The sequence below is a fragment of the Oryza sativa genome, chromosome 7 (genome assembly GCF_034140825.1).
Source record: "Oryza sativa Japonica Group chromosome 7, ASM3414082v1".
Taxonomy (NCBI): Eukaryota; Viridiplantae; Streptophyta; class Magnoliopsida; order Poales; family Poaceae; genus Oryza; species Oryza sativa.
Genome location: NC_089041.1, coordinates 13,049,917 through 13,070,444, shown reverse-complemented (window position 1 = coordinate 13,070,444; position 20,528 = coordinate 13,049,917). Strand labels below are relative to the sequence as shown.

Genomic DNA, 20,528 nt, shown 5'->3' with positions numbered 1-20,528 from the left:
CCCGATTAGCACCATTCTGAGGACTAATGTAGCATCGCTTTCACAAATTTGTGGAGTTTGTGCGGTGGATGAACGAGCGTACATTGGCGCATTAGAACACTTTCGCTTTTTTATTTAGGCGCAGGGTATAGCACAGCTCCACAAAAATTTTATTTTATCAATTGCTTCCTCCGTTCAAAAATATGAGTATCAGATTTAATTGGAATCTAAACCGAGACCGATGGAGTAGGGTTTTCGCAAGTCTGCCAGTATCTAATTGTGGCCATGATGTGGATTTAACTGAAGTATGCACGAAATAAGTCTATTTTGCCTCCCTTAGCTGGTACTCCGGATTTCCTCAACTGCAAAACCAACTATAACACCTCCCCTAACTTCGAAAACCGGTATAAATTGACTCTTTTGGTGGTTTGGAAAAAGGTTTATGCTAATATGACAAAATGACCGTGGTTGACTCATTGAATCAGCAGGAGAGATCCACATGTCAATGAAACATGTAATCCTTCTCCCCTGTCCTCCCCCCTATCCTCTTTTCCCTATTTGACGACTACAACAACAGTCGGCGGGCCGAGGTTTGGTGGAAAGATTCAGGGCCTGATGCTGGTGGCGAAGGGGAGGGCTCGCTAACCAAATGTTATCCTCACTTGCGACTTCTCGCAACCATCCGTTACCACCTCCTCTAATGCTGGCACGCCCGCAGGGGCGCCTGCGTTGTCCGCCTGCTCCAAGATGAGCATCAAGAGCCAACTCCCACCGTGTCATGCCCAGAAATTCATGAACCAAAATTTCAAGCAGAATATGCATTAAAACCCTGTCCAGGACCGACCAGGGTACACAAACGACAAAGTTGATATATAGATCTGCGTCTTATAGAACACAATAAAAAGTCTTACAAATGCAGCAGAAAGGTAAAAACTAGCTAAACTTGGGACAACTGATGCTAGTAGCGCAACAACTCCACTCCACAGATGGTAGCGACGAAACTTACTCCTCCGAGCAGTAGTCCAGCTCTGAGGTGGGGAAGATAGAGCAAGACTGAGTACTACCCATTAATTGTACTCAACAAGTCATACCAAGAGGATGTATGATGTAAGGATTTCGAAGGAGGCTAGGAGTTCTTTTGCATAAAGCAGTTGAAAGCGGTAAAAACTATTGTAGTAAATTAAGCAATATTAATCATCATTGTCCAATGCTAAACCACGTTGCGATAGGCCCACACCTAAACTACACCAGTTCCATTAAGTTAAATTATTAATGATGAGACTAATCACGGTGAAGCTAGTTGATCACCCATAACCGTAGGCACGACTATTCAAATGGTTTTACCATCACTAGAGGTGTACAACTATACCCACAAGACACAACCCCATGACATGTTTCTGTGCGCCGACATGCCATCACGACATACCATAAAGAAACTGTGATAGGATCCTTGTCATAACTCCCCATAACTAAGCGCACCACGCTGAGGATTCACCTTCACCTTAAACAAGGGTGGGCAGGCCCCCGTGCATGGCAGTAAATTCGACAACTGATTAACCCTTAAGCTGGGTCCAACTGTTGATATTTCTTACAACCTGTTGATGTAAAAACACGGGAACCTGGGAGATCTGCTTAACTCCAGTGCAGGTCCAAGACTAGTCTCGAGTGTATCAAGGGCGTGCTAGCTGATTTGATCCTGCAATCAGTAAGAAAGACAAAAGCAAAGTTAGTCAACCGATAGCCGATTGGCCGATAGCGTATCGTTGGTGGTCTCAGCCGATGTAGTTAGACAAGATCGGCTATGGACTGGATAGATTAGTGGATAATAGATCCTAAACATGCCTCATCGGCTATAATACTGCCTATCAAGTTCGATAAAGAAGCTTAAGACAATATTATGAAAATAGCCGATGGAACAATATTTAGAGCATAATAGGATAATGTACCACCTAATGCCCTAGTACGGACTTATATAGGCAAATCAATCTATATAAATATATCAAACTATGATCGGTTAGTAGTTTAGATAACCTAGCCGATACCGATTTAGCTTGATATAGCTATATGGAGTGATCTGTCTATATAAGTGGCAAATATAAATAAAACTTAGTAAAGAAATATGTATATTAGGTAAGATCGGCTGAAATTCCGATACTATCTTTCATTATAATTGTTTCCATGTTAGTTTTTAGGGTTCAATAAAAGACTAGGGATGATGCACCACAAAGTAGATAAAGAAACCTAGAGTCTAAACAATCAAGTAAAGAACCACTTTTCAGGATGGTAGATGCCTTAACTAGTCTAATCTAGTAGGAAGATTTAGCCGATACCGGCAAGAACCCTAAAGCGAGAACCAGCTGATAAAGGTAAATCTAGATACTAAGTGTGGGAGTTATCGTACCGGGGTAGCCCACAACGGTACTCGGAGGCTAGATCTTTTGCGAGATACGGGCCTAGGCCCATGTAATCTGTTACTATAAATGATGGGGAATAGGAGAATGGAAACCTATCCCGCCATATTTTGATGGATGGCAGGTACCCAGATTGTGAGGGATACCACATCTACCTTGCCGCCGATCACCCTGCTGCTATATAAAGGGGATCGGCAGCACCCTTTGGAGGTGGGACACTCTCTTCACTCAACACCCAATACAGAGAGAATCCACCAAACAACTGGACTAGGGTATTACCTCATCCTGAGCGCCTGAACCAGTATAAATCGCTAGGTCACCATTTCTTTCTTGCATCTAGCGCACCCTATAAATTTTATTGCTGATTTTTGAAATCGACACTAAGAGTAGATTAGCTAAGACATATGATAGCAAATGACAATGATAAAAGGACTAAAACATCTAAAGCGACATAATAGCCCTGATAGCACAAGCCACCGATACGTGTTACCTCTTGCAAAGCGAACTCGTCGAAAAGTAAAAATGAAAAGGGTGGCGATGCGCCGAAGTTGTATTTGTCTCCCCTATTACAATGCTAAGGGGTTCATATTTATACCCCGAGTACAAACTTGGTCCATTATGGACACGACTTAAACCTTTCTAAATATAAAATACAAACAAAACCATATACCACGTTCTCTTACCAAAATCTCTAACAAACCGACATAACTAACCTAATTAATAGATACAATTGCCTTATTTTAGCTCTATCTCTAATTGTCAATGACTGTTATCTCAATCTAGACCCATGTCGAGCCCAAATCATACCATATGGGCTGGATCAGCCATCGGCTTCATCAACTCATATCTTATTTCCAGCCGATACGATGTCCAGCCGATACGTAGTCCGACTCCAAATTAAACTTGATTTCACACCAAACCCGCTTCTATCTTCTTCTTCCTTCTCCGAATCTGATGCAAAATTCTGCTGTTAACACATGCCCCCCTAATTCCGCTGTATTATATAATGCAGCAGAATTTGCTCTCGGCAATCTTGTGAAAATTTAGGGTTTCTGCTTTGACTGTTAAGCTTTTAAGCAAAGGCTCACTGCTTCCAAAATCCTCTTTTTCCAGCCAAGCCCTTCACAAATCCCCTTGCTATAAAAACCCCTTCGTCTCTGGTGATCTCTCCGGTGATTCAATCTTCCGATGGCGATCTCCCCTTGTTCTCAACCGGTTCTGCTTAGATTTGCGGTGTACCCAGAGCGATGCCAACCACTTCCAATGTTCACGAAGTAAGTCTGTTTTTACCATCAATTTTCCCTTGTAAAAACCCTTTCCCAGTTCTTAAGGTTTCCCGCTTTTTTTCTGACTTTTTCAACACCTTAAAGGCCAAGTCTTGATTCTCGTCCTTCATGCTAACACCCAACATTTTCTTGGCCCCATGAGCGATCCGGATCCCACGATGTTCATTAATGCTGAGACGAATAGGATCCCTTTTAGAGAATCAAACCAGAACTCAGTCATTGGCCAAATGTCTTCAGATCTTGGCCCCCAAAACTTCATGAGTGGAAAGATTAGTTTAAAAGGGTATTGACTACCAAGCAATCGTCATGGAGGAAGACAAAAATAGAACAGTGCCTTCAACTGTCTTTAGCCGATATGCCAAAGAACAAATCTATGTTATCGGCCGCAACATGTTTCTGGTTTAACACCATTAATGCCTTCATCTTTGGACATGGGTTGATGACACCAACCCTTTTGGACATCAAGATGCTCACAAGCTTGGATATCACCTCATCGGCCAACCCCATCAGCTTGAAGACAAAAAGTGAACACATAATCAAGACCAGGGCTGGTGGTGGCTGGTCAGGATATGTAAGCCATTGTATGAGTACTGGGCTAGTGACAGATGAAGAACATATTGCCTTCCTCAACCTCTTGCTGGAAAGATGCATCTTTTGTGGCACAACCTGTGGTCCAACAACCAACTTTATGCATCTAGCTCATGCTATTCATGAATAAAAACCAATCCCTCTAGGCAAATTCCTTCTTGGGGCGGTTTATCACACTTTGAGTCAAGCATCAGCTCGATTGCTGATGGGTTCTTCAGTAAAACATGGAGGTCCTTGGTGGTTTATCCAACTATGGCTGAATCTTTATATCATCAATTCTATCAACCATCAATCTTTTCAAGACCTCAAATTTCCTTCTATCAAAGAAAATGAAGATGACAGACCTTGCATGTCTTATGGCGAAGCTGCTTATAGCTTTGCTGGCTCCAACATATCAGCTGAATCATTTGATCTTTGGTTTAAGCATTTTTATGATGGCTTCCCAAGTGACACAACAATATCGTACGCTTATGAAGATTTTGAATGGCCAGAAGATCTGAGGATAGATGACTTGAACAATGAGTTCTACCTAGAGCATAAAAAGAATTTCATATCTGCCATCTCACCCTTCATCCTTCCCACTGGTGTATCACAATGCCGATTTACTCAGAACTCATATGAGTTCTATCACCCAATGTTAGTAGCAAGTCAATTTGGATTGGGGCAACTTCCTCTAGACCTCTATTTCTCTAGAAAGATCCAAATCAGGGGTATAGTATCATCAGCACAACTTATAGACAAGATCTTAAATCTTGAAGGTCCACCCCTAGGATCAACCATTTTTCATCAATCCCTCCATCAGTCCAGGTAAACTTAAAACTCATATTCTTTTTCTTCCATTCAATTGCCAATTTTGATGATTGGCTATATAATCTTAACTTGTTTTCGCCCTTCAGGATGATGGTCAGCCTCCATCAAACATAAGCAAAAGTGGTCAGTCCATTGCATATGCCGATGCTACAACTCTTGTGGAAAATGAATTAACTCTAGCCCCATCAATTATCGGCCAAAATGCTCCATCGGCTGAATCCCTGCTCCAAGACCAGACTGTGGTAGAAATTGCACCAGCTGCCCCCAAGCCAAAACAAACCACGAAGAAAACATAGCAAAACAAAGATCCTGACTCCAAAGAAGCACAAAACAAGAGCCGATAATGAGACATCAGACAAAGAAAGCAGCCGATGCAGTACTTACAGTTCCAACTCCGTCAGCTGATGCAGGTCTTCGATATCGGCTTGTAGCTCGCAAGTCGCAAAGTCAAGGTATTTTACTTATATCTTTAAATTCTTCAATTTTCCTCCTCTTCTTAACGAACTTATTATTTCAGCCCAAAGCAGCCTCTATAATAGCCGATAAACATAGTAAAATGCCGAGCCTGAGTCCTTAAGCTTCTCCTACCAAAGCTCTTTCTCCTCTTGATGATCGAACTAATGACCCTGCTGATGAACCAATTGCCGATGAACTTACCACCAATGAGCCTGCTGCCGATGAATCGTCCACGTGGCATAACACATAGGCAAGACCACGGTCAAATCAGGCTTTGGACCGAGATGATACATTAAACTAAGTTTAAGGATCTCAATATGTGTTTTGCAAGTTCGTGGATCTAAGTGAAACTTTTGTTACAAGTTTAAGGACCGCTAGTGTAATTTACTCCTCAATAATTTGGCATCACACTAGCACTTACTACTGGAGTGGCTTACATGTATGGTGACCAAGGTTCTCAATATAGCCAGTCAGAAACCAGAATGGTTAGCATATTAGGTTGTTCTGACTATAAAACACACGCGCACACATTGATGGCATCCAGACTATTTTGTTCCATGGAAACACAGGTTTGGAGCTGCACAATGTTCCAGCCATACATAGAAAAATTAACTGTCCACAATTAGTGCTAAATGCATATAACAAACTTCCAAATTACTCCCGCTGTTTCATATTATAAATTGATTTGATTTTTTCTTAATCAAACTTTAGGTTTGACCCAAGTTTATAGAAAAATTCAGCAACATTTACAACACCAAATTAGTTTTGTTAGACTAGCATTTAATATATTTTGATAATATGTTTATTTTGTGTTGAAATTGTTATTATATTTTTCTATAAAATTAGTCAAATATATTGACTGATAAGAAAGCCAAAACGAATTATAATATGAAACGAAGAGAAAAACGAATTATAATATGAAACGAAGAGAGTAACAGGTTAGCAGCATCCAACACCAACAGATGTGCTTGCAACTGCTGCCTTCCTTCATTTTTGCCTTTCTCGTCTTGGAGGAGCTTGCGAAATGCAAATTCATTTCAGACCAAGATGACCCTTCCCTTCAGTATTGCAAAAAAGAAAAACACAATCACAATACTAGTACATTTGCACTACTCTACTAGTAGTACTCTAACTTAGCAAATGATCCATCGCATAAAATATTTATTATCGTTGTTTCAGAAAAGAAAAAGGTTAAAGGGCATGTAAGTCGATCACTGCCCAGACATAACTTAAATTCATTGAGAAAAACAGAATACATAACTTGAGAAGTTATAGAATTACAAGTAGACCATTCTTGTCTTTTGGAACAAGTTTTTCCTTAATCATTCTACGGCCTTTGTGCTCTCCCATCATTTGGTTTGTTATTCTACCTTTTGGATCTATAACCATTTCCTCCAATTTTACTGCATTCCTGAGGATAAATTTTACTAGTGCAACTTGTCCTCCATTGCCATTGAATCCGGTTATGCAAGCTCTCTTGAGACTCTAGTGAGGGCGATTCATAATCACGTCTCTTGCAAGACGGGACTCACAAAAATCTATACATAGCATCTGCACACAAAATTGTTTGTCACCTTCTGTCATTACGGACAAATCAATAGCATGACAACCTATGCGCACAAAATCTTAATCAGGAAAATATATGCAATAGCCCCATAAGCTAAAGCAAGTGCTGCTTTCAGTCATCATAAGTAATAAAATCGCTTTCTCAATCCACCTTTGTAGGTTACATAGCAAGATTGCTCCCAAGTCTTTTCACAATCAAGATACTCAACAAGCTAGGTAAAACTATGGACTGTTCTTGACCAAGTCAATATGTTACAAAAACCTTCAATGGAGAAACCAAGATAGTATTTTGCCAATAGTTGCAGAATAGCTAGAACTATGTGGCTGCATCCCACTCATGGCCAGATTTAAGTGATCATTTAATATAACAGGCTGGACTGTCCCCCGTTTCAAAATTTTGACTCAAGGCAATACTTAAAAGTAAGCAGACAATATAAAGCAAGTCTGGAAACATTAGACAGGAGTAAAGGGCAAAAAAAAAAGAGATTACGTAGTATTTATAACTACAAACAGGATGAAAGTGCAGATGGCATAACAACTCACATCCAAATGAAGGTCTACCAAAAACGGAGCAGCTTCCAAAAAATATGCTAGTTGCAGAACTGCATTTCTACCAAAGCGTTTAGCAATTTCATAGGTTATCCTCATGGTCAGATGCCTTAAATTGATAAATTTGTGAGGGGCCTGAGTAAATCCAGGTATCTGAAAGACGACAAGGAAAGTTAGAAAACAAAATTCTGAAACAAAAATAGAAGATACACTCGATTGAAGATTTTAAGGGCATGCATTGGGATTAACAAACCTGAGTCTTCACAAAAACGTTCACATGTAGTCTCTCAACATGAGGTAACCCATTTGGAAGCTCAGTGAAAATATAGTAAAGGTTGTCCTCAATGGGGGACGCAATGCTTGCAGTCTTAAGCTTCAAGCATTCCCGAAGGGCTATAACAACTTTAAAACGACCTCTATACTTAAATGTGGTGAGATTAGGGGCATGGACATCAATCTTGTCAATTGCACAATCTTGTACACACAAAAATGCCAACCGCGGCAATGGTTCAGGAGCATACAAATTATGTAACTGGGAGCACATTCGGATAGTCAACCATTCAAGGGCAGAGCATTTCAGTAATAACTGCAAATTGCCCAATACAAGCACATTCTCCAAAGTAAGCACCGTAAGGTTAGCAAAGCCACAAAAGCCAGGAGGACTTGGACCCAAAGTAACGGTATCAAGTTGAAGAACTTGAAGGTGGGATCCACTTTTGCCGTTGAAAAGATGACATGGGAAGTTGTAACTGCGATCATGCGATCCATGATATGGAGAAAAGTTGAGGGTGACAACCCTTGCCTTGGATGTAACAGCAAAGGAAACCCATCCATCAATGTCTTTTTTGCCGGGTTGGCGAAGGGGCCGACCAAATTTTATTAAGATTGAAAGGGGGAGAGTTTCAGATTTTACACGACATTAAACTGTCGAGCCAGGGACTAACACCCCCAGAGAGCAGGAAACGGAGGGGGAAGTAAAAAAAAAAAAGAAAAGGCCGGGATTGCTAGGGCTACTCCTCACAAAACTGAAAAACACCTGCAGCTCTCCAAACTGCAACTCCTCTTTGATATCCATCAATGTCATGTGCATGCTCCTTCCTCAACTCAAACATAACAGCAAGTTTGTTCACTCCTAAACCACTGTGCGTCCTCAAGATAAAATTGACTCTGTCAATAAACGTCTCAGTGCTCGGCACTCGCTTATGGCGATCAGAACTGGCAAACACTATTGAAGTGTCAAAGTAAAGATTAGGATGGTAAATCCAAGCTCTTCTCAACTTGGTCGATGTCGAGCTCATTACAACAGCTTCCTTCAATGTTAGTTGTGATATTATCCTTGACACTATGTCCTGGTAGTGAGTTTGAACAAAAGCATCAGCATCCAGTCCCTTGGCACATTCAGTAGAGAACAGTTCATTCTAAAATTTTACATACCTCTGGGAGAGACTCAAACTTAACACATTGCGATCTTACCCGCTTGCTGCTGTGATCTACTTCACCAACACATGGCCTGAGCATCAGTCTCCTTTTTTTGTTTACTAGACAGATCCCATCCATGTGTGCTCTTCTGGCTGAAATGGTAGTACCTGTGAAGCCTACAAGCAGGAAGCAAATGGTTGAGCAACGTTTTCAGTGTAGTTCTTATGTAAAGACACAGTTGAAGAGGTATTAAAATCATTGCAACGGTGCACTAGAGCAACACACGGGTATCAAACAAGATGAAATGTGCGAAAAAACACTTGTATGTTTGTTGATTGTAACCAAACCAGAATACAAAATGAGAGAGAGAGAGAGAGAGAGAGTAAAAAAGAAGTATTTCATTATAATCAGAGGAAAATGAATAGAAAAGGGATATAATAGTTTTCTAGCTAGACTGATCCCAACTACTAGTAGAAGATTGGATTTGATTGTAAGTGAAAAGCTATTGTCTTGTGCCCAAACAAGAAGAATATATAAAGGGTTAATTTGATCAATGCCATTGCAAATGTGGCTATTCAGAAAAATGATATTACAATTCGTCTATTCGTAATCGTGCCACTCCAATTTTACGAAATTAGAACTATGCCACTGCCGTCACCTTTTCCATCCATCCTCTTCCTTTCCGTCTCCATCTTCTTCGCGGCGTCACGGAGGGATGGGGGCGGCGGCGCCGACTTCGGCACTCAGAGGAAGGAGGGGGTGGCGGTGCAGGCGAGCAGAGGGAGGGAGGCGGCGACAGCGCTATCCGACGTGCGGAGGGAGAGGATGGCAGTGACAACGCCGAAGCGCGAAGGGAGGGGGCGGCGTCGGTGCCGACGCAAGGAGGGAGGGGACGGCGCGTGGAAGGAGCAAGGGCGCCGAGGGAGCCAGGCGGCGGTGCCGACCCGGCGTGCGGAAGGAGCCGTGGCGCTGGGGGATGGGGCGGCGGCGCCGGCTCTAGCGCTCAGAGGAAGGATGGGGCGGCAAGTCGGAGAGAGGGGACGGCGGCGGCGCCGCCAGCTTGCGCGGGGCGTTGGTGCTGACGCGAGGAGGGAGGAGACGGCGCGGTAGCTTCAGTTGCGGCGGCGCGAACTTGTCTCCGGGAGGCGGTGCTTTCGCCGGAGAGGAAGAGGATGGATGGAAGGAAGAAGACGGAAAGGAAGAGGATGGATGGAAAAGGTGACGGCAGTGACATGATTCTAATTTTGTAAAATTGGAGTGGCACAGTTACGAATAGACGAATTGTAATGGTATTTTTTTTTGAATAGCCACATTTACAATGGCATAGATCAAATTAACCCATATATAAAACCATTTTCCTCAACCTCTTGTTTCTTGTCAGTCATCATAGTATCATAATACTGTATATATTCCATAATGAGGAGAATAGGAGGGAGGGGATAGTTTGGAAGACCACCGCGCGCGGCCCTGCGCACTCCCACACCCCCACCCGGCACCAACCTAGTATTGACCCAGAGGTTGGTAATGTGGAATCATACACAGGAAGGGGAGGAGGCACAAAAATCTGGTTGTGCAGAAGCAGGTACGAGTTGGAAGATGAAAAAAATTGATAGTAATAATTAAAAGTTTTTGGCAGATTGAACTAGGTCGCCGACTTGAAACCCAATCGAGCATACCAAACTAACTATCATAGCTAATGAATGAATGATTGGGGAAGAAAAGAGGGGGAGGTACCTGCGGCGAGGAGAAGATGGTCGATGGGGGCGTCCGCCGTCTGAATCAATCTATATATGTAAATAAAAAGGATCAGGCTGGGGCCTCCCCTCCTTGCCGGATCTAAATTCGATCGGCTTCAGAAGCGGATCCAGACTTCGAGCCAGAAGAAGATCCTCTAACGTAAATAATTGGGTTAATTGGATCCATACCATAACATCACAAATTTACCTATTTATTTTAAAAAATAACATTTAATATTCATCAAATTGGCTAAATGCCACTCTACCCTTTTAAAAATTGAAACCGTGCCACTCCGTCACAGTTTCTGTCAACCTTTCCGTCAACACCCCCTTCTTCCTTCACTCCATCATCTCTCTCTCTGTCCTACTCTCATGTACTTCTCATCGCGATGGCCTCATGGCCGCCTCCGCAGCTAGCCTTTCCTTCTCCTTCTGCTCCCTCATGCCACTTACGCCTGGCCTCGGCCTCCCGACCGACTAGAAGGACAGAGCTATCATGCTATCACACTCCTGATTTGGATCAGGCATGCTGCAGATACATGGCATTGATTCTTGACTTCTCGTCATATGTTAATCTGCTCTAACATGGGAAGAGAAGGGAGGGATACCAATCGATATTTGAGGCTAGGATGACTACCGACAATGGCATGCACGAGCAATGGCCACTCATGCATTAATCGGTGAAGACAAAAATAACAAAATACCACAGAACCATTAAGTGACAGGACGCAAAAGGCGCATCAATTTGGAGAAGCATTTGCAGAAACCAGATCCGAGAAGCAAAGAATCAATCAGCCGGAAAAAACAGCAGAGAAATCAAAATCTCCGGCGGCCTCCTCCCTCTCCCTCTCATTTTTCGTCCACAGATCCACCCAGCCGCTCGCTCCGCCGCGGACACGCTCGCTGGCGTTGCCGCAGCTGCCGGTGGCCACGTCTCCATCCCGCACTGCAACTGGTTCCTCAACTGCAAGAGCAACAACAACTCCATCCCTCACTTGCTAAAAAGCAAGAATGCAGGCTCATTTTGCCGACGAGGAGAAGATGGAGAAGATTAACAGGAGACTGGAGAGAGAGAGAGGGGGGGGGTGGACGAGGACGACTCAGAAGAAGGAAGAAGGGGTGATGACGGAGAGAAATTGGACATTCTGCCTCTCCCAAGAGAGGGTTTCGATATAATACCATTACACTAATTGGATTGGTTAAAATGTTATCCCAAACGATGCTATACATTTGTTTTACCATATTCGCCATTTCACTCTATTTTCACCAATTTTTGCACCCGGGCTGACTAAAATATCCCTTCTTCTAGCTCAGCTCTTCTCTTTTTGGCCACTCATCGAGCTGAGGAAAGGGGAGGCAGCGCGTCCTATCGTCGTCGCGGCGAGCTCCAGCCTCGGTGGGGTTACCACCTCCCCCTCCACAGCTGCAGCCGAGGGCGGCAATGTTGCCTCGCAGCCGCTGTGCCCGCCTCAGCCCCGGCCCCACACCACCCACCCCCAACTATGGTGTCCGTCGGTTGGCCATGGGGGTCTAGCTCCAGCGCCGCCACCGCTGCTGCCACATCCGGTGGTGCTTCGACCTCCGCTGCCTCTCGCCCGCCTTTGCCGCCTCTTCGAGAGCCCGGAGACGGAGGCCGTGGCCGGCACCACCGACGCCGGATCGAGCTCCGCTGTCGCATCCGCCTCTCATGGCCGCTTCCTCAGCTCAACAAGTGGCCAAGGAGAGAGAAGGGTTGAGCTAGAAGAAGGAGCCCAAAGGGGTATTTTGGTCAGCCCGGGTACAAAAATTGATGAAAATGGAGCGAAATGGCGAATATGGCAAAACAAATGCTTGGCATCGCTTAGAGGTGGCATTTTAACGAATCCAATCGGCGGAATGGCATTACAGAGAAACCCTCTTTTGGAAGTGGCACAATATCCAATTTCTCGTTGATGGAAGGGTTGACAAAAATAATGTTGGAGTGGTATGGTTCTAATTTTAGAAAAGTAGAGTGGCATCTAACAGATTTGACGAATAGTAATGGTATTTTTTTAAAATGAGTAAATTTACAATGGCATGGATCCAATTAACCCTAAATAATTCTACGTCAGAGGGACGTTGCACGCAGGATCACCGCCCCCTTCGTCATCCGATGACAGCAGCAGTTCCAGCCTTTGTTCTCTGTCACTCGGCCCAGGAGCAAGCTCTAGCATTTGGCTCAGTGGGAGATCAAGCAGAAAAGTGGGAGAGTGAAGTACCTGCTCGTCGGCCATGGCACAGCGAAGTAGACGCTCCTTGCCTCCCCATGTGCTCATGCCGCCACCACCACCGATGGACCAGCGATGTGCGTACATGTTGGCAGGACCGTCAACCCGAACAACCAGAACATTGCGCGTATCGTGGCTCAAGCCAACGGCGCGCCGCGAGAAGGATGCCATGAGAGCAAATATGATCTTCGCAAATACTCCCAGTGTTCAATGGAGATGCCACCGCTTACCTTCCATCGGTCTTGGAGCCCCCGTCGATGCTTCAACGGAGATGTGAATCTTCTGGGTCTTGGAGCATGAAATTGAACCATGGTTGACGCACAAATGCGACCGAGGCGATGGCCTCAAATCAGGCACTATCGAAACGTATGTCGTAAATGCACATACCTCAACCTCCATGCCGGCGGCCGGCAGCAGGAGAGCTACCATGGGGGATTATTGAGGACGTCGGGGCGAGGGATGGGGAAGAGGGCGGCGGCAGAGGGGACTTTCTTGGGCACCTACTCCACCTGCGTCCTCGTCGGGAGAGGCGAGGAGCGGCAATGAGCGGCCGGTGGCCGGCCAATGAGCATCAACTTTGTTCTCTCAGTGATGCCTCTTTTTTTCCCTCCGGTAGCTCGACCTCCAACTAGGCCAAACCAAGCAGGCTAGGAGCCAAACTAGGTTGTAACTATCGCTGTCGTCCGATGAGGAAGGGACGGTAATCCTGTGTCCAAAGTCCTTCTGACGCATAATCATCTACGTCAGAGGATCTTCCTCCCTGCCCGAGGGAAGGGCGAGACAGAACCAAAGAGGTGTGGGCGAGAGGGGCCAACCGGCCAACCAGAACCAAAGAGGAGTCATGTTGACGTCTCACGCCAGAACATTAGTAGAGTAGTAGTACTATTATAGTAGTATATACTGTTTGCAGTAGTTACGGTTGCCTCTCAATTGTGCTAGCTTTTTTCTTTCTTTCGACTGATGTTTTGCTTCAAGTTACTGAGTTTGTCAGATTCCTGCTTCTGCTTACGGTTAGGCATATAGTTCAATATCCGTCTGCTTACCGTCCGTAATTTCTTTCTTATGTTTGCTTTTGCATTGTGCCATTGCAATTTGGTACTACTATTTCACAGAGTTTTCTACTACTACACTAGTAGTTCTCTGACTTTATGCTCAGAAATTGCGGTACAAGTTGCTCGGCTGTGAATTAAAACAACCTGGCAGGCACTTTCTTTCACACACTGACTGAACCAAACATTTCCCTGATCATCTGGGCCTCCTCTAGGTTGTTCCCCACATATTCCTAAAGCTTAAGGTGGGTTGGGTGGAAGTGCGGGCGGAGGGAATCGGCGGCACAGGCGTGCAGGACCGGGCGGAGGTTAGCGACGACGCAAAGGTGCGGGAGCAGATGTTTCTTGTTTTCTTCCTTTTTGTGCACGTTTTTCGGGTGTAGAGTGAGGGATTACAGGATTGAAGATGAAAATGGTGCTTTTTATATTAGTATAGATAAAGCTTCAGGTGGGTTGGGTGGAAGTGCGGGCAGAGGGAATCGGCGGCGCAGGCGTGCGGTGCTGGGCGGAGGTTAGCAACGACGCAAAGATGCGGGAGCGGATGGTTTTTCGTTTTTGTTTTCCTTTTTGTGCGCGTTTTTCGGGTGTAGAGTGAGGGGTGGGTTCCACACGGAGCAAGGATTATAGGATTGAAGATGAAATTGGTGCCTTTTATATTAGTATAGATATAGATTTTTTACCTCCAAAAATTTGAAGAGATTCTTAAAAGTATTTTAAGTCACGGAGAATTCAAGAAAAATATTTCCAAACATAATTTAAGGAAGTTTTATTCCTTTGTTGAACCTAGTAATTACACTTATGAACACATGACATCCATTTCTCTAATGAGTTTATTTCCAACATCGGTGTCCAAACAAAAATTTCCAAAAAAAAAAGGAATTTATTCCGTTAATCTTCATTTTTAATAGCAGTGAGTTCCAAACAAAAATTTCCAAACAGAGGAAGTTTATTGGTTAATTGAAACTAATCTACTGTTGTGAATGTTGCTATATTTTTCTTTTCTATTTGAAGAAGTTTAACTTACTAGAAAAACCAAAACGTGTTACAATGTGAAACGGGTGAAGTTACTGAAGCACCTAATTTAAATTATAGCAAAGCGATAACTTTGACAAAATAATTACAGTATTATGAAATTTACTTCAATTTCCTTTAGGGCTTGTTTAGATCTCAAAAAATTTTAGCCAAAAACATCACATTAAATGTTTGACACATACACGGGGCATTAAATGTGGGAAAAAAAACCAATTACACAGTTTGCATATAAACTACGAGGTATGACCAAAGGTATGACTAATACCTTTGACGGGCTTTTTTTATCTAACCCGTTTGAGGTGTGTTGGGTCTATAAATACCCCCCAAACCACCAACTGCTTTCCATCCCGACCATTTTATTGTTCAGAAATCGGTTGGGAGGGCAAGGGGGGCGATTTTTTGCTAAAATTCAAGGTAAAAAACACATTATTCTCCATTCATTCTCAATATATCGATCATCATATATTTTTCTTCGTATGTTGTTGATTTCAGATGGATCGTAGATGGATGTACTATACGCATCGTTCGTCTACCGAGTATAGAGAGGGGGTCACTGAATTTGTCACATTTGCGGATAATGACAGAAAAAGTAGGATGAGCATGCACATGTTGTGCCCATGTATGGACTGTAAGAATGAACAGATGATCGAAGACAAGGATGAAGTGCATGCTCATTTGATAATGAATAGATTCATGAAGAAATATACCTGCTGGACCAAGCATGGAGAGCAAGAGGTGCCTGATGTCGCAGCTGAAGAAGTGTTGGATCAGGATGTAGAGAACACCGCCGCAGCTCGAGAAGGCATGTTCGTACCTTCTCCTTTAGGTGGAGAGACCATAGATTTGGACACTCAATGTCTATCTATAATGTTGCATGACATTGAAGACGCAGAGGACAACGACAGAGATTTTGAGAAGTTTAGTAAGTTGGTGGAAGATTGTCAGATGCCGTTGTATGATGGATGCAAGTCGAAGCACAGCAAGTTGTTATGCGTGTTGGAACTCATGAAGCTTAAGGCTAGTAATGGCTGGTCGGACAAGAGTTTTACAGAACTTCTTGAGCTGTTAAAGGATCTGTTGCCAGAGGGGAACAATTTACCGCAGACAACATATGAAGCGAAGCAAGTATTATGTCCGTTGGGCCTGGAGGTCAAAAGAATTCATGCATGTCCAAACGACTGCATTTTGTATTACAAGGAATACGCTGACTTGGATGTCTGCCCTATCTGTGGGGCATCAAGATACAAACGAGTAAAGAGTGAAGGTGAAGGAAGTAAGTTAAAGAGGGGAGGCCCAGCAAAGGTGGTGTGGTATCTCCCAATTGCGGAGCGCATGAAGAGAATGTTTGCGAATAAGGAACAAGCTAAGCTTATGCGCTGGCATGCCGAAGAACGGAAAGTCGATAGTATGCTGAGGCACCCAGCAGATTCAGTACAGTGGAGGACAATCGATAGGATTTACCAGGAATTCTCAAATGACCCAAGAAACATGCGTTTCGCAATGTGTATGGACGGCATTAATCCTTTTGGTGATTTGAGCAGTCGTCACAGTACATGGCCAGTTCTGCTTGTTAACTATAACCTTCCTCCCTGGTTGTGTTTCAAAAGAAAGTATATTATGCTTGCCATGCTCATTCAAGGACCGAGACAACCTGGCAACGATATCGATGTGTTCCTTGAACCGATAATCGATGACTTCGAAAGGTTATGGAATGAGGGCACACGAACATGGGACGCATATGCACAAGAGTATTTCAACCTCCATGCGATGTTGTTTTGTACCATCAACGATTATCCGGCCCTTGGCAACCTTTCTGGCCAAACTGTGAAAGGGAAATGGGCGTGTTCGGAGTGTATGGAGGAAACAAGAAGCAAATGGTTGAAGCATTCACACAAGACGGTCTACATGGGTCACAGGAGATTTCTCCCAAGGTATCACCCGTATAGGAATATGAGAAAGAATTTCAATGGACACAGAGATATAGCCGGACCGCCGGCAGAGCTAACAGGGACAGAGGTGCACAACTTAGTGATGGGAATAACCAACGAGTTTGGAAAAAAGAGGAAAGTTGGAAAGCGAAAAGAGAAGAGCACATCGAAGGAAAAAACAGAGGAGCATGTGGAAAAACAAAAGACAAAAGAGAGGAGCATGTGGAAAAAGAAGTCAATATTTTGGAGACTACCATACTGGAAGGATCTTGAAGTTCGCCACTGCATAGATTTGATGCATGTCGAGAAGAATATATGCGAGAGTTTTAATGGGATTACTGCTTAACCCAGGTACTACAAAGGATGGTCTCAACGCCCGACGAGATCTAGAAGATATGGGTGTTCGCTCGGAGCTACATCCCATAACCACAGAATCCGGCAGGGTTTACCTTCCTCCAGCCTGCTACACTCTCTCGAAAGAAGAGAAGATTGATTTGCTAACATGTTTGGGTGGTATAAAGGTTCCATCTGGTTACTCATCAAGAATCAGTAGGCTCGTTTCACTGCAAGATCTTAAGTTGGTAGGAATGAAGTCGCATGATTGCCACGTTCTTATCACACAGCTGTTGCCCGTTGCAATAAGGAATATTTTGCCTCCTAAGGTGTGACACACGATCCAGCGGTTGTGTTCCTTCTTCCATGCAATCGGCCAGAAGATCATTGATCCCGAGGGACTAGATCAACTACAGGCAGAACTTGTGAGAACCCTATGTCATCTTGAGATGTACTTTCCTCCAACTTTCTTTGACATAATGGAACATCTTCCAGTGCACCTTGTGAGGCAAACAAAGTGCACTGGTCCAGCATTCATGACACAGATGTATCCTTGCGAAAGGTACCTGGGGATCCTTAAGTGTTATGTACGGAACCGTTCACACCCCGAGGGGAGTATCATCGAGAGTTACACCACCGAAGAGGTCATCGATTTTTGTGTGGACTACATGTCAGAAACATCTTCAATTGGATTACCACAATCTCATCACGAAGGGAGGCTTGATGGTGTTGGTACTGTTGGAAGAAAGACTATTAGGTTGGATCGGAAGGTGTACGATAAAGCTCATTTCACGGTACTATAGCATATGACTGAGGTGGTGCCGTACGTTGACGAACACCTTGCAGTTATCCGACAAGAGAACCCATGCCGATCAGAGAGTTGGGTCAGGAATAAGCACATGTCTTCTTTCAACGAGTGGCTGAAGAACCGAATTGCCAGGTTGCAGAACTTGTCTAGTGAAACACTTCAGTGGTTGTCACAGGGTCCTGAATGGAGTGCCACCACCTGGCAAGGATATGACATAAATGGATACACCTTTCACACGGTAAAGCAAGATAGCAAATGCACAGTGCAGAATAGTGGGTTACGCATCGAGGCTGCTAGTGACGGTGGTCGTGATCAATACTACGGTAGAGTTGAGCAAATATTGGAGCTAGATTACTTGAAGTTCAAAGTCCCGTTGTTTCGTTGTCGATGGGTCGATCTTCGCAATGTAAAAGTTGACAATGAAGGTTTCACCACTGTCAACTTGGCTAACAACGCGTACAAGGATGAACCGTTTGTTCTTGCCAAACAAGTTGTTCAAGTGTTCTACATAGTTGACCCGTGTAACAAGGAACTACAGGTTGTTCGTGAAGGGAAAAGGAGAATTGTTGGATTGGAAAATATTGCAGACGAGGATGATTACAACCAGCACGTCCACGGCATAGATCAAGAAATACGTCTAGAAGAGGAGGAAGAAGAAATGAAGTTCAATATGCACGTGTCGACCATGAGGAAGGATTATTTTTGTAATTTATGTACGTAGTTTATGTGTACATGTCTGTTATCTGTATGACTCTAATATGTTCGCAATGATCAATAGTATATTGCTTATGAAATAGTCAAATAAAATAATTAAGTGAAGCACCCACTAGAAGTGAAATAAAATAATTAAGCAAGTATAACCATTGGAAATAAAATAATAAAATTAGTATAATAATGAAGTGCAATTACTACTGTTAGTGAAATAAAATAATTAAGTATAACAAAAATATATAGTGTATGTGGAAATATGTTAAGGAAAATAAAAGAACTAAGTGAAATAAAATAAAATAAAATTGCTGTAGGCAACCTCACCTGTGACGACCCAGAGTGTTGGGCCCGTCACAAGTGGCCTCACCTGTGATGGCTCCACGGTTGGCGCCCGTCATAGGTGAGGCCACATGTGACGGCCCCATAGTTGGCGCCCGTCACAGGTGAGTTTGACTAGGGTTGACCTAGGGTTGGACATCTTCTAGATCGATCCAGATCCGGCACCCACACTCTCACTCACTCACTCGACCGCCGCCTCTCCTCACTCTCTCGATCCAGATCCGCCGCCCTCCTCTCCACCGTCCTCCTCGCCGCCTCAACCTCTCCGCCACCCTCTGCTCCACCATCTCCGCCGCCCTCTCTGCCGCCATCTCCGCCCTCTCCGCCGCCCTCGCCGCCTCCCTCTCCACCGCCGCCTCCTCACTCACTCTCTCGACCATCTCCGCCCTCTCCACCGTCGCCCTCGCCGCCGGTCGTCCTCTCTGCCTCCTCACTTCCCCGACCTCCCCGACCCCGACCTCCCCGACGCCGGGATCCACGACGCTGGGATCCCCGACCACCACCGACTGCCTCGACCTCTTCGCCGCTGCCTCTCCGCCGCCGCCTTGGACAACTACGGCCTGAGCCGCCGTCTCCAAGTACGCCGCTTCTCCAAGTACGCCGCCACCCTCCCCCATTCCTTCTTTTTTCGATGGATGAATTGCATTGTTTAGATGAATGAAATGTTATTTGTTGTTTCGATTGTTGGTGCTGCTGTATAGATGAATTAAATGTGATTTGTTGTCTGTGGATGTTTTGGATGAATGTAGGGGCTAGATTTTATATACATGATTTTGGTGCAGTGAATCTTAGCATCAATAGAGGATCTTAGCATGAATCTTAGCTAGTTTAATGTAGTTCCGAGGTTATCAAACCATCACAGAATATAAAATGCATGGGGAATTTTGGTGGTTAGGCCAGTGTAGTCCATGGACGGAACCGACCTAGACACCAAAATTCTCCATGCATTTTGTTTTCTGTCATTCTTTGATGATTAAGGAACTTTGCATATTATCTAAACTTGTTGATTTATATACCCTTTTGTTGAATGCATTTTGTAGATGAATACCCTCATATACAAAATGCATTTTGTAGTTTGTCTAGCTAGCTAGTTAGGGTAGCTAGCTAGAAATAGTTTGTCTAGCTAGCTAGTTAGGGCTAATGTAGTTCCGAGGTTATCAAACCATCACAATGGTTCTGCTGAATTGTCTATGAATAGGTCAATTGCATGAATTATTGTTTATATACATGAATTGTAGCTAGTTTGCAGATTATCTAAACTTGTTGATTTATATACCCTTTTTGT

The 20,528-nt window shown here is 44.0% G+C and overlaps 1 pseudogene; it reads right to left on the bottom strand.

Annotated features, from left to right (window-relative positions):
• Window positions 1–6,745: 6,745 nt before the first annotated feature.
• Window positions 6,746–13,475, bottom strand: LOC136357410 (F-box/FBD/LRR-repeat protein At1g13570-like; annotated as a pseudogene).
• Between the last annotated feature and the right edge of the window lie 7,053 nt (window positions 13,476–20,528).